The sequence below is a fragment of the Schistocerca piceifrons genome, chromosome 6, assembly GCF_021461385.2.
Source record: "Schistocerca piceifrons isolate TAMUIC-IGC-003096 chromosome 6, iqSchPice1.1, whole genome shotgun sequence".
Lineage (NCBI taxonomy): Eukaryota > Metazoa > Arthropoda > Insecta > Orthoptera > Acrididae > Schistocerca > Schistocerca piceifrons.
The window spans coordinates 134,313,580-134,329,405 of record NC_060143.1 but is presented as its reverse complement, the minus strand read 5'-3'; the positions used below and the strand labels follow the sequence as shown (position 1 = coordinate 134,329,405).

General features: G+C 42.4%; 1 pseudogene; it reads left to right on the top strand.

Moving 5' to 3' along the window:
• The first annotated feature begins 12,618 nt into the window (after window positions 1-12,618).
• LOC124803947 lies at window positions 12,619-12,736 on the top strand (annotated as a pseudogene).
• The last annotated feature ends 3,090 nt before the right edge of the window (window positions 12,737-15,826 follow it).

Genomic DNA, 15,826 nt, shown 5'->3' with positions numbered 1-15,826 from the left:
AACGTTATTGATGTAAACTTGCTCATGAAATATTCTATACAATATTTATCGTAAAACGTTATGCCGAGAAAAAAAAAAACATATAACTGTAATATCGATGGAAGAGTCTATCAGGGGAGTAGGACAGTACGCAACATTATTGTCCCCATTGCGTTGACTGAAAGTCGTATTTACGAGCAGGCGGACGTGGAGGACCCGTTTAACAAATATTGAAAACGTGTAAGGAACTATAATAGGGAGTACGTGACGTAAAATGGTGATAGGTTGTTGAGATTGTAACAATGAGTCCCGTGCATAAATGGATGAGGAATGTTGTTTCTTGGTGTTACCTTTGAATGAATAGCGGCATTGAATGGCTAATTAGTAAGAAATGCTTCTGTGAGGGTGAAGTGCTACTAAGTGTGGTTTGTTTTCTGTGTAGTAAAAAATTGTCCCTTTCAGTTATTTACCCTGCATTGCGATCAAATGTGATAAGAAAATTCAGCAATTTTATGAGCTTATTAAAATACTAGCCTCGCCTGAATATTCCTGATTGTTTTTAGTCATGAGTCTTATGAAAGTTTAGATGAGACCCGCCACGAATTCCTCTCTTGTACCAACTGCTTGACTTCAGAGTAGCAATTGAACCCTAGGTCCTCAGTTTTTGTTAACTTAACTCCACTCTCTTTCTTTCTGTGGACTTCCTAGGAAGTTAGTTCCTCCTTTCACCCTGAATTTAAATTCCATCCTTGAACCCTCCTCTTATCACTGTTTCCTCGATGTGTAACATGAGCAGTAGGAGTGAGAGACTGCATTCCTGTCTTACCCTGTTTAATTCAAGCACTTAGTGGTTAGTCGTCCAGTCTTACTATTGTTCTTAGTTCTTGTACATATTGTATATATACCTGTAATTCCCTATAGTTTACTCCTCTTTTTCTCAATATTTAAAATATCTTACATTAATTTACACTCCTGGAAATTGAAATAAGAACACCGTGAATTCATTGTCCCAGGAAGGGGAAACTTTATTGACACATTCCTGGGGTCAGATACATCACATGATCACACTGACAGAACCACAGGCACATAGACACAGGCAACACAGCATGCACAATGTCGGCACTAGTAAAGTGTATATCCACCTTTCGCAGCAATGCAGGCTGCTATTCTCCCATGGAGACGATCGTAGAGATGCTGGATGTAGTCCTGTGGAACGGCTTGCCATGCCGTTTCCACCTGGCGCCCCAGTTGGACCAGCGTTCGTGCTGGACGTGCAGACCGCGTGAGACGACGCTTCATCCAATCCCAAACATGCTCAATGGGGAACAGATCCGGAGATCTTGCTGGCCAGGGTAGTTGACTTACACCTTCTAGAGCACGTTGGGTGGCACGGGATACATGCGGACGTGCATTGTCCTGTTGGAACAGCAAGTTCCCTTGCCGGTCTAGGAATGGTAGAACGATGGGTTCGATGACGGTTTGGATGTACCGTGCACTATTCAGTGTCCCCCCGACGATCACCAGTGGTGTACGGCCAGTGTAGGAGATCGCTCCCCACACCATGATGCCGGGTGTTGGCCCTGTGTGCCTCGGTCGTATGCAGTCCTGATTGTGGCGCTCACCTGCACGGCGCCAAACACGCATACGACCATCATTGGCACCAAGGCAGAAGCGACTCTCATCGCTGAAGACGACACGTCTCCATTCGTCCCTCCATTCACGCCTGTCGCGACACCACTGGAGGCGGGCTGCACGATGTTGGGGCGTGAGCGTAAGACGGCCTAACGGTGTGCGGGACCGTAGCCCAGCTTCATGGAGACGGTTGCGAATGGTCCTCGCCGATACCCCAGGAGCAACAGTGTCCCTAATTTGCTGGGAAGTGGCGGTGCGGTCCCCTACGGAACTGCGTAGGATCCTACGGTCTTGGCGTGCATCCGTGCGTCGCTGCGGTCCGGTCCCAGGTCGACGGGCACGTGCACCTTCCGCCGACCACTGGCGACAACATCGATATACTGTGGAGACCTCACGCTCCACGTGTTGAGCAATTCGGCGGTACGTCCACCCGGCCTCCCGCATGCCCACTATACGCCCTCGCTCAAAGTCCGTCAACTGCACATACGGTTCACGTCCACGCTGTCGCGGCATGCTACCAGTGTTAGAGACTGCGATGGAGCTCTGTATGCCACGGCAAACTGGCTGACACTGACGGCGGCGGTGCACAAATGCTGCGCAGCTAGCGCCATTCGACGGCCAACACCGCGGTTCCTGGTGTGTCCGCTGCGCCGTGCGTGTGATCATTGCTTGTACAGCGCTCTCGCAGTGTCCGGAGCAAGTATGGTGGGTCTGACACACCGGTGTCAATGTGTTCTTTTTTCCATTTCCAGGAGTGTATATTGTCGAACACTTTCGCTAGATCGACAAATCCTATGAGTGCGTCTTGATTTTTCTTAAGCCTTGGCCGAGCGCTTCTAGGCGCTTCAAATCCGGAACCGCGCTGCTGCTACGGTTGCAGGCTCGAATCCTGCCTCGGGCATGAAGTGTGTGATGTCCTTAGGTTAGTTAGGTTTAAGCAGTTCTAAGTCTAGGGGACTGATGACCTCGGATGCAAAGTCCCATAGTGGTTAGAGCCATTTTCTTAAGCCTTGCTTACGTTGCAAAACGTAACGGCCCGAACTGTCCTTTAACTACTTAATCTTTTCTAAAGCAAAAGTGATCGACATCTCCTCAACTTTTCAAGTTATTCTGTATGTTGTTCCCCTTAGCAGCTTGGATGCATGAGCTGTTAAGATGATAGTGCCTTTCGCACTTGTCTGCCCTTGCTGCCTACAACATTACGTAGATATTTTTCCCAAACTCTGATGTTGTGTATCCAGTCTCCTACATTGTACACACCAACCTGAATAATCTCGAACGATTTTAGAAATTTCGAAGGGTATTATCTATGCCTTCTATCTTACTTGATCTTAAGCCTTTCAGAGGTCAGTTAAACTATGATGCTGATACTGGACGCCTCATGTCGAATAATCTACTAATTTCCTCTTTTACACGTATCGGACTGTTCGCTCTCCTCGTAGAGGCCTCCAGTGTACGCTTTTCACCTACCTTCTCTCTCCCCTGTGCTGTTGCTGTTGCCCTCTTAAAGCTTCCGTCCTTTCTTTTAATTTCACCGTAGATTGTTTTGACTCTTTTACTCGCTGAATGAGCCCTCCGGATGAGCATTTCTTTTCGTTTGTTTCACATTTTTATCGCAGTCATTTTGCTTTCGCTTCCTTATACTTCTATTTATTTGATTCCTTGGTGGGTTACATTGCACAATTGTCGTTTTTATCATAACATCTTGGTCCTTCCTTCTTTAGTCAATTAGTTGAAGTACTTCTTCTCTTTTCCTTGTACCTTCGTTTGTGTTTTGATCATGTGTGACTGCTCTCTTTCGAGATGTCAGTTCCTCTGAAACTGAATTGCCTACTGTGGTATTCGTTACGGTAGTATCGACAACCATAGCCAACTTCAAACACATCTCATCGTTCCTCAATACAGTGATATTCCACTTCTTTCAACACTGGTTCTTCTCTACTATTAAACTACGGTGTATTCTCACATTACTAATCCTAGTCCACATCTGCCCCTGGGTATGCCTTATAATTCGTACTTTGTTTCGGAATCTCTGGCCGACCACGATGCTTCCCAGCTGAAAACTTCCTGTACCTACATCTACATCTACATCCATACTCTGCAAGCCACCTGACGGTGTCTGGCGAAGGGTACTCTTAGTACCTCTATCGGTTCTCCCTTCTATTCCAGTCTCATATTGTTCGTGGAAAGAAGAATTGTCGGTATGCTTCTGTGTGGGCTCTAATCTCTCTGATTTTATCCTCATGGTCTCTTCGCGAGATATACGTAGGAGGGAGCAATGTACTGCTTGACTCTTCGGAGAAGGTACGTTCTCGAAACTTCAACAAAAGCCCGTACCGAGCTACTGAGCGTCTCTCCTGCAGAGTCTTCCACTTGAGTTTATCTATCATCTCCGTAACGCTTTCGCGATTACTAAATGATCCTGTAACGAAGCGCGCTGCTCTCCGTTGGATCTTCTCTATCTCTTCTATCAACCCTACCTGGTACGGATCCCACACTGCTGAGCAGTATTCAAGCTGTGCGCGAACAAGCGTACTGTAACCTACTTCCTTTGTTTTCGAATTGCATTTCCTTAGGATTCTTCCAATAAATCTCAGTCTGGCATCTGCTTTACCGACGACCAATCACTCCCAATGCGTACTCCCAGATAATTTATGGAATTAACTGCTTACAGTTGCTGACCTGCTATTTTGTAGCTAAATGATAAGGGATCTATCTTTCTATGTATTCGCAGCACATTACACTTGTCTACATTGAGATTCAATTGCCATTCCCTGCACCATGCGTCAATTCGCTGCAGATCCTCCTGCATTTCACTACAATTTTCCATTGTTACAACCTCTCGATACACCACAGCATCGTCTGCAAAAAGCCTCAGTGAGCTTCCGATGTCATCCACAAGGTCATTTATGTATATTGTGAATAGCAACGGTCCTATGACACTCCCCTGCGGCACACCTGAAATCACTCTTACTTCGAAAACTTCTCTCCATTGAGAATGACATGCTGCGTTCTGTTATCTAGGAACTCTTCAATCCAATCACACAATTGGCCTGATAGTCCATATGCTCTTACTTTGTTCATTAAACGACTGTGGGGAACTGTATCGAACGCCTTGCGGAAGTTAAGAAACATGGCATCTACCTGGGAACCCGTGTCTATGGCCCTCTGAGTCTCGTGGACGAATAGCGCCAGCTGGGTTTCACACGACCGTCTTTTTCGAAACCCATGCTGATTCCTACAGAGTAGATTTCTAGTCTCCGGAAAAGTCATTATACTCGAACATAACACGTGTTCCAAAATTCTACAACCGATAGACGTTAGAGATACAGGTCTATAGTTCTGCACATCTGTTCGACGTCCATTCTTGAAAACGGGGATGACCTGTGCCCTTTTCCAATCCTTTGGAACGCTACGCTCTTCTAGAGACCTACGGTACACCGCTGCAAGAAGGGGGGCAAGTTCCTTCGCGTACTCTGTGTAAAATCGAACTGGTATCCCATCAGGTCCAGCGGCCTTTCCTCTTTTGACGATTTTAATTGTTTCTCTATCCCTCTGTCGTCTATTTCGATATCTACCATTTTGTCATCTGTACGACAATCTAGAGAAGGAGCTACAGTGCAGTCTTCCTCTGTGAAACAGCTTTGGAAAAAGACGTTTAGTATTTCGGCCTTTAGTCTGTCATCCTCTGTTTCAGTACCATTTTGGTCACAGAGTGTCTGGACATTTTGTTTTTGATCCACCTACCGCTTTGACATAAGACCAGAATTTCTTAGGATTTTCTGCCACAGAACTTTACTTTCGAATTCATTGAACGCGTCTCGCATAGCCCTCCTCACGCTACATTTCGCTTCGCGTAATTTTTGTTTGTCTGCAAGGCTTTGGCTATGTTTATGTTTGCTGTGAAGTTCCCTTTGCTTCCGCAGCAGTTTTCTAACTCGGTTTGTTGTACCACGGTGGCTCTTTTCCATCTCTTACGATCTTGCTTGGCACATACTAATATAACGCATATTGTACGATGGTTTTTTTGGGTAGATGTTTGAGAGGATCAGAAACAAGACTCCCAAAAAATTACAGATTGGATTTTTGTCAGAACCTTCATAGCCTAACGAAGGTTGGGAAGTGAGAAAATGTGTTATTAGTTCGACCAGCGTAAGATCTAGTTTCGCAAAAGAAGATTTAATTGATTGAAGGTAATCAGGGGTAACTAAAACACCTTAATCATTTTAGGAAAAAATACAGAATGTTATTCATAGAAATTTCAAAGCCAGTCGATGAGTCTGAAATCGACATATGTTGTAGTAATAAAATTAATACCAACTCGCAGCATTAACTGAAACTCCTCACCGTTCTCTTGATCTATATACTCTTAATAATAATAGAATATCGACAGATATTTAAAGATATTATATTTCACACTGTCTGAATAAAATTTGAAAACTAAAAAAAAGATTGCAGAAGGTCAAATGTTTTGTTAAATTATATGTCTAAAAGTAATAAATAAAACAGGTTAGAGAAACATTTGACGTGCCTTTGAATGATGCTCGAAATCATATACAGCAAATGCGATGCCTATTGATGAATTATCTGGACTGTACTGTCTGCTGAAGTGCGGTATTGAAATATTATTGCTATCGAAAGTCAGTCGGTTAAATATTTTACCGACAGAGTTAACTATTTCTACGCAAGTAATTAATCGTGGCACTAGTACCTCAAGGCCATGCAACAGCACACTGCCTGGCCTACAGTATCGACAAAGCAAATATCTTCTAGTTCTGTTTAAAATTCAAAGAATCTAAGTTAAACTTCGAATTTTAAATTCTCATTCGGCACCTCATTTGGTGTACATGACTTGGAGCATCATCCAGACGTGCGTCAAATATCTCTAATCTATTTTATTTCTCAATTTTAGATAAATGATTTCACGAAACCTTTGACCGTTTGTTTTTAATTTTTTTATTCCAATTGTGCCATACCTTTTAGTGCGTTTTGAACAGTGTACAAGGTGGTCATGTCATTTTCGTTTTTGTATGTTATCGGTGTGCACGTCAGAGATAGACCAAGTTACGTTATTGTTACACAATCTTTCGTCTTGCCGTGATACAGTCTATGCTTCTGGGCAGTCTGATACGCTCTTAGCTGAAGTGTGTAGGTGATGGACGTGTTCACTAGTGCTGTGCTGACTTATGGTGCTATCTGCTGGATAAAGAAGGATTTATTGTAAAAGAAAGCAAGGATGAATATGAAATGAAAAGTGAAAGGAATAGAAATTTTGAATAATGTAACTTTTTTTTAAGAGAATAAGTTTGAGGTAAGACTGCAGCATGCAGCACAGCGCACATAATTTGTAGAAATGTTTAATGGCAGCTAGTTAACTTTGTTCACTTGCTCAGAGCTGAGAGAAGGGAAACACGCCCCACCCCCCCACCCCCCACCCCCTCCCCTTCCCTGAATCATGCATTACGATTTCAACTGATTAATATTGATTTGATTTTTATAGAAATTCTCTGTTAACATTGTACCCTTTTAAAATAACTGTTCAATTTGTTAAGCATAGTATTGTTTAGGCCGATGTTATATCAATATCACACGAAGTTTTACACTATCTTTTTGAATACATATTCCATTCTACATGTAATATATTACGCATTTAGTATATTGCACCATATGGTACCCAACAGTTTGAATATCGTTTGGAAATTTTATTTGGAAAATAAGTCTAGCTTAGCCGCTGCCTGCTTGCTGTTTGGTGTTGAGCTTCCGAGAAATCTGGAACAATGCAGTCAAGACGCGAGGTAAGTGGGAATTTTTATCAGGGCCCGGTAACTGTTTCACTTCACTTGCACGTTTAATACAAAGACAAGTTGTATTCAGACCACTTAGAGTTCAATTTAAATTAGGTTCTTTTTTGTCAAAGGTTTACATACGAGTTTTAGTTGGATAACAGTTTGTGAGTACATAGTTCAGGTAATACGTAGACTTTTATAGAGTGGGAGGTAACGTTATGCTAAATTTCACGCAGAAACAAATATAGTGGGGAGGTTACAAGTGTAATCGCTATTGCTAACTGATATTTATTGCAGGACTGAATCTTTCTCTTTTATCATTCCTACTGTCGATTCCATATCCTCCGAATGTTCTTTCTTCTGTTTTCTTTTCTACAACTCCGTTTGTATCCCTTTCGGTTATTAGACTTCCCTTACTTATTTTTTTACCTGTTCAATGTCCTCATATACTCTATCTCTTCGTCTTCTACCTGTGAGGTCGGCATGTATGCCTGAGCTATTGTTGTTGGCTTTGGTTTGCTGTCGATTCTGGTGAGAACAACCTTATCACTATACCGTTGACAGAACTGACTTCTGTTATAGCTTCCTATTCATAAAAAATCCTACTCTCATTATACCATAATAAGCTGCTGTTGACATTACCCTATATTCTTCTGGCCAGTATCCTCACACTTCACTGATCCCCCACTATATCTGGATTGACCTTCACATTTCAGTTTTATAGTTTCATTACCACGTTCGAACTTACGACATTCCACGGCTCGGCTTGTAGCACGCTGCTCTTTCGGTGGTTATTAAATTCTTTTATCATTCTTACCAAAACGCTTGGCAGTCGCACCTTGAGAACCGAATGGGAGACTAGTCCATGATTTTTTTGCCAGTTCAGAGAATATCATGACTTTTTTTGCAACTACAGGCTACGGATACACTTTATGTGTATTTAGTGCAGTGGTTTCTACTGCCTTCCTTATCATCATGATGTTACCCACGGCTAATTTTTCCGCGTTGTTGGGGCAGCTACCAACCCCAACGGCCGTTGGCAGAACCAGAGTGGCTCCTTAAGCCGGAAGTCCTTCAGCAGCCACTGCTGGAGATTTTTATTCGAAGTTTAAGCTGTGGCTTGGGCTCGAACTTCACCGAGGACGTTTTTGATAGTCAAAGACGCTATCCCTCTGCCACGAGTGCAATTTCTACAGGTATTGCTTTGAATTTATTCGTGTTTTTCAGAAAAGCTGTTTGACTGAAGCCGATTTATCATACAGAATTTAGAAAGTGAGACCTTACAAAAGGATTATTCTCACAGTCGCTTATAGGATATCAAATTTCATATATCAAAGGCAGTCCCATCACGTTGTTAATTACCCGGTACATGTAATATCATTGAAGTATTTGACCAAGTTTAATGTTATCAGTACTATTGTACGATTTGGCAATAGACCGTAAGAAAATGTGACCGAAAGCTAATACATTACACAGTGTCATTCACAAATTGTCACACTTCCTCTCTACACTCTTAAATTCAACTAATATCCAGTTTCTGTGTTTCTTACTACTTAATGTGAAGTTTAGAATGTCCTTTGTATGCAACTCATTTCACATTTTATTCATTCGGAAAGTGGCTGTGATGGTCCAGCACTCAGAGAGAACAATTCCTGGCACGTTCCTGAAACCGATTGTCACTGACAAGATGGGATACTTTCCTCTGTCTGACTGTCCGTTTGGTTCTTTTCACGACCACTGTTCCTACACCGTGTTACATGATCGCGAATGGTATATGATTCATAGTTCACGTTGGACAGTTCATGCAGCAAAGTATCGGATAACTTCATTCACGGTTTAGTCTCACCAATTCTGTCGCGTCCCCACGTCGATGCATCTAATGCGCTGGCTCCATGCAACCGATTGGAGCAAATACACCAATTCAGTGTCAGGATTTGCGTGAGCTCTGGTGACATGACCACACACTAGTACAAGTTTACACCATCTACAGTGCTCAAAATGTGTTCTATTTCGGGGGGGGGGGGGGGGGGGGAGAAGGGTCAAATATTACGCCGGCAAAGCTTACTTGTAGATGAAGCAACCTATTATCCATTTTTTCTTCTTACAGTGTCCACCTCCGGAGCTAACAAGGGAACCTCCCCATCGCACCCCCCCTCATCAGATTTAGTTATAAGTTGGCACAGTGGATAGGCCTTGAGAAACTGAAAACAGATCAATCGAGAAAACAGGAAGAAGTTGTGTGGAACTATGAAAAAAATAAGCAAAATACACAAACTGATTAGTCCATGGCAAGATAGGCAACATTAAGAATAGTCTGAGCTCAGGAGCGCCGTGGTCCCGTGGTTAGCGTGAGAAGCTGTGGAACGAGAGGTCCTTCGTTCAAGTCTTCCCTCGAGTGAAAAGTTTAATTTTTTTATTTTCAGACAATTATTATCTGACAAACTCTTATGTTTTCAACACTTTTTTGGGACTGATTATCACATCCACAAGAAAACCTAAATCGGGCAAAGTAGAAGAATCTTTTTTACGCATTCGCGAAGTGTACAAGTTAGGTGGGTCGACAACTTATTCCTATCATGTGACGCACATGCCGTCACCAGTGTCGTATAGAATATATCAGACGTGTTTACCTGTGGAGGAATCGGTTTGACCTATAACCTTGCGATCAAATGTTTTCGGTTCCCATTGGAGAGGCACGTCCTTTCTTCTACTAATCGCACGGTTTTTGCGGTGCAGTCGCAAAACACAGACACTAAACTTATTACAGTGAACAGAGACGTCAATGAACGAAAGGACAGATCATAGCTTTGGGGAAATAGCTAAATCTGAGGGGGGGGGGGATGGGGAGGTTCCCTTGTGAGTACTAAGTGCGCCTCACCGCCATTCGGAGGAGATATGTTCACTTCCCTATACTTCCAGGAATTTTTCCTTGGTGGCGTTGATTCATCCTCGAGACGCCAATCGAGGAAGCATACGAATGAGATGTAGCGCCTCCAAGATCAGGAAAACCGACAACAGCCGGGAGAACCGATACTGCATGTGGCGTCATTGGTGACGCTATATGACAGAGGAAGGCACGGCGGACGGTGGGCCTAATAGCTCAGTGTTTCTTTTATTGAGTTGGTAATATGTGCCGGTGTTTTTTATTACATGTGGATGTCTGTGTATGTTGAATCTTCGGTTTATTAAATAATGCTGACTCGTAGCATCCAGCCAGAAGTATCATACTGAAAAAAGACCAAAAAGCCGTAAGAATGAACGTTTTAACATATGTAGTCACTTGTTTCAACTGCAATTAGAACGTCATCACACAAGATTTTCCTACAAGCTGTAAATTTGGTCGAATTCCAAGTTTCTAATTTTCATTCAAGGATTTTTAATGTAACAATGACAGTGATATCATGAGATGCAAAACGTACCAAACCAGAACTAATACGCATAATCCCATCATAATGTTAATATTTTGTTCTTGGTCTTCTTATTCTTCTAACGAACACACTGACTACAGTTCGGGAAAGAATAACTGCGTTACTCCGACGTGCAGTTAGATGAATGCCATCTTTACGACATTAAATCCTTTATCTAATACTTTCGCACTATTAGGGTTTGGTATTTACGATATCTTTAAAATATTTCACAATCAAATTTCTAAGTAGTTGGTAATAAAATTTACATAAATAATTGCAAATTATTGACTGTATTGTTAGTACGGCTAATTAAGCTACGTAATTTTATTGAAGTCTCCATCGTGGAAATAGGATTAACTATCACATAGTTCAGAGAAGCTTCGTAATAGTGTGAAATTAGCTGCACGAAATCCGATTACACGGTACATAATAACGTAGCCCAACGTAGTCCGTACTAACGAACTATGTATTATCAGATTTACTTTAGATAATAACCTGTGGATCAACACGTTATAATACCAACAATTAGTCACACAGTTTAACGGGAGCTGCTAGTGTAGGTCAAACAATGCATGCAAATGAAAACCCTTTCTAATAAAACCGCTCGGTGTTGCTGCAGACTGAAGCGCCTAGAACCGCTCGGCCACTCCGGTCGGCCTAGGAACCGATGACCTCAGCAGTTTGGTCCCATAGGAACTTACCACAAATTTCCAAAATTTTCTTTCTAATAAAATTATGAGTATGTGGTTATAATGTCGATGGCCCGTAGTTCACGCCACTACCTTAGATAAGAACAACGTACAAAACCTATCCCTTCATAACGTGCTTCTGTTGTTCGGAAATTATTTAAGCTGCCGACAATTCTTCCGGGCTAAATGGCCGTGGTCCATGGAACTCTTCTATTGTTGACGTTTCGTCCAAGGCTCCTCGGAGGTGCTCCTGGTTGTGCTGAGTCTTGCCGACTGATAGAAGAGTTCCATGGACCACGGCCATACAACCCGGAAGAACTATCGGCAGCTGTAACACCGGTCGTGAAAGCCTTCATTGTATAATTATTTAAGCTGTTTCACAACCTGCTTAATATGGGGGGTTGATCTTAGTTTGGGGCCCGCGTAGGACCATGGGTCGATGCTCAGTATCGGCCAGAGTCACATTTGGGATGAGGTCCGTTTAGCCTCATGAGATGAAAGATGATGCGAAACTATGTGGTCATACAAAAGACAAAGACAAGAGCACAGCGATATAATATCCAATAAGCGACGATGAGAAAACATTATTGGTGTATTGGCGTTGTTAATAAAGCGATCCAGATAGTGTGCCCTTTATTACGACCTGATATATGAAGTTCTACTAAAGATCGTTTATTATATTATTTATCTAACCACGCATCAATTGTAAAGTCTTTACCGCAACATTTTTATAACCTACTTATGAAGAATTTAGGACAGTCCGTTATCTTCAGCTCTGTGATACGTCACAAAGACAAACGTAATACCTGAACAGGAGTTAATTAGTGATAAGGAAAGTAACGAAACTTACAATTATTAAACGAGAGGAAACCTCAACAGTAGCCTGTTAAGTATAAGATCAGTGTTACATGAGCAAGCATGAGGTTACAGACAAGAACGTGAGTTTCAAACTCGCCAGATGGAGTGGTGCTGCTATCTGGTGACCACTGGAGGTTGGCTAGTAAAAATTAAATTTTTACAGTGTGAACAAAGATGCCAGATATTCAACAGCATTCAAAGTTTACTGTCTAAACTAGCATACAATAGGAAACATATGGGACATTGTGGTAGACATATCGTAAGAACGCCAACGGCATTACCGCAGTGGTAACACCGGTTCCCGTCAGATCACCTTAATTAAGCGCTGTCGGGCTTGGATAGCACTTGGATGGGTGACCCTCGTGTCTGCCGAGCGCTGTTGGCAAGAGAGGTGCGCACAGTTGTTGTGACGCAAAATGAAGAGCTACTTGATTGAGAAGTAGAGGCTCCGGTGACGAAAGCCGACAACGGCCGGGAGAGTGGTGAGCCGACCACACCTCCCTCCATATCCGCATCCAGTTACGCCTATAGGCTGAGAATGACCCAGAGGTCGGCCAGTATCGGTAGGATCTTCCGAGACTGTTAGGACGGAGTATATCGTAAAAACTAAAAATTGAGAGTAGAAAACAGCGTGACTATACAACATTAGTTTTATCACTTATCAGTAATAACTGGTAGAAGTAAACGGTTTTCTGTTCTATATAAAAGCTCAAAAATGCGTTCCGCGAAACACTGCTCTCATAAGAAGATTGTAAAACTTACCTCAAGGAGTCAAAACACTCAAACGTCCACCATCACACGTGAGGCGTTCGTGAAATAAAATAAAATAAAAACACCACGGACGGTGGGTCCTCGTCTTACATTAAACGCGTCGACTTCTGTCAGTAGGCGTCCCACCTCGCAGCACGTACTGCACCAGGCTGCATTCTACTGATCTGTTGTGGGCTCCAAGAGTGTCAAGTTGACGCTGCTCTAGAGATTAGAGAGTTTTTGTGAACTGAACACGTCTGCCATTTTACTGCGTATTCGCAGCTAGTAGCCGAACCATAATGCTTCTCCTAAGGTCAACCATTTTTACTCATTTCGGAAGATATTACTTGCGTCTTGTCTATGATCATTAGCCGCTAGTTATTTCTTTAGAGAGGAACTACAAATTTATAACTATGTATCTGCTTTAAGACAATTATAAAAACCCATTAGGAGACCTCGTTTCGCTATCTTTCACTTGCGCTATGCTTACCCAATGCTAATGTGGTCACTTTTGCAGATAATTAAAATTATCCTCTTGTGTATACTAATTCCCAAAAGAGAATGCTGTAAACTGATTGTGAAGAGGAAAGATATGCAATGGATGGCTGCAAGCCGAGGCTGAAGATAGAGGGAGTGTCCCAGGAGGAACACACAATACTCAGTAATGTGACAGGAACAATCATTTGAAGCAACAAAGTCTAATAATCACGGATTCTAAAATGAATACATGAAGAGCTATGATCACTTCTTCTTCTTCGATACCGCGAAACAGATCCCTCCCATTAAAAAGTTTCATCAGGTTACTTTCCATCATGAAAGTGGGTGCACTCAGCGACTGTTGCGTAATTTATAAATGATAGGGTACAGCAGTCAGTTGCCTTTTTTGGCAGGTTTTATTACCCAAACCCAGATTTCGACTAGTGCCTAGCCATTATCAATGCACTATTTTTTAAGCTGGATGCATGTTAGTTCCCTGTTGTTAGGGCGCCAGTCACAGTTCTTTGAATACTGCTGTGGTATTCAAAGAACTTTGAACTGTGCCTGATTCTCGAACAACAGGGAACTAACATGCATAGAGCTTAAAAAATAGTGCATTTATAATGGCTAGGCACTAGCCGAATTCTGGATTTGCGTAATAAAACCTGCAGAAAAAGGACGACTGATTGCTGCGCTCTATCATTTATAAAAGACTCTTTGATTACCATATTTTGCGAGGATGCAGTATGGATCAAAACAAGAAAAAAATCGGCTAGTAAATATGGGTTCTAAAATGCATACCATAAGAGCGACGAGTACTTGTTCATAAGAAAAGAAATTTTTCACAGTAGTGAAAATGAACAAGTTATCATAGATCTTAAAGTGTGCAGGTTACTAGACTTTTTTGCTTGGAATGATATTTCATGTTATATCCCAGAATATTGACCATTCCTTCTGGGTCACCCTGTACGTGTGAGAAGCAACATTACAGAGCAGTGAAGGCAGCTTTCTGCATTACATGGCGGTCACGTCATTGTTAACTGTATCTAGAAAACCTGCTGAGGCAGGGTGTGTAACTGAAGCAGGAATATTTTCTGCGGCATAAAATTGTCAGATATTTGTTTCCGGAATTTGTTATATTAAGATAACAGATGTCAATAGATCAGTCGCAAATTGCTCAATTATTTTATCGTCACCACTATCTTGCAGTATAGGGACTGTCATTGGGCATCAGTCGAATTCTCCACATTCCATAAACAGAAGCTGACGCCATTAGTCTAGGATACATTTCTGATATTCTCTTACACCCCTTCATCACCCATCGTCCGCCCCATTAGCTGAATGTCAGCGCGTTGGATTGCCACGCACGGGGGCCCGGAGTCGATTCCCGGTTAGGGAGGGAGATTTTCTCCCCTCAGGGACTAGGTATTACGCTGCCCTTATCATCAATTCATCCACATTGTCGACACGCAGGTCGCCCAATGTGGCGTCGAACTCAGTAAGACCTGCACTTGGAGGACGAACTACCTGCCTGGGAATTCCAGGCCACTGACGCCATACGCTCATTTCCATCACGCATCAGGATGCCGCTGGGAAGAAAGGGACTAGTACTGTTTTTCGTAAACATGTAACAGAGGTCAAACTGATCGTCTGGAAATGGTTGATAACTGTCGGAATCGATAGAGCCCTTATAGTTGCAAAGAGCCTTTTCTTGTATGTGATCACCAGCTGGTCAGGTTGGGTGCTGTCGACCACTAGAGGCAGATCTTCAACTTCGCTATAGTGTACGCCAATGCTGCGGGTAAGGTCCTGTGCTGACAACTCTTCCCGTCCTGAAGTGAAAACGTACACACCATGAACGCTTGAAATTACCCTCCGCTTACCGTTCTGTTCAAGAATAGACGCACAATGTACTCTACTATACTGCGCTGAGAAATCAGATAAATTCTTTATTACACATGTGGATGTAGTAGGGATTTCCCGTAGACAAAAGAGTTTTAAGAAAGAGATTAACGATCAAAAACATGCAAGTCAAGTGGGTGCTGCCATTCTTTTTTGAGCACTTCATTTAAGTATCATAAAGTTTATACTTTATAAATGTTATGCAAACTATATAATTATCTTATATAGCCAAAGTAATATCATCCAGAGCACGTCATACAGCTATAAACAAAATCTGACATAAATATCTCACATTTTCGAACGAGCCGTGGTGTTTAAAGTTTACGAAACCACTGCCATTAACTGA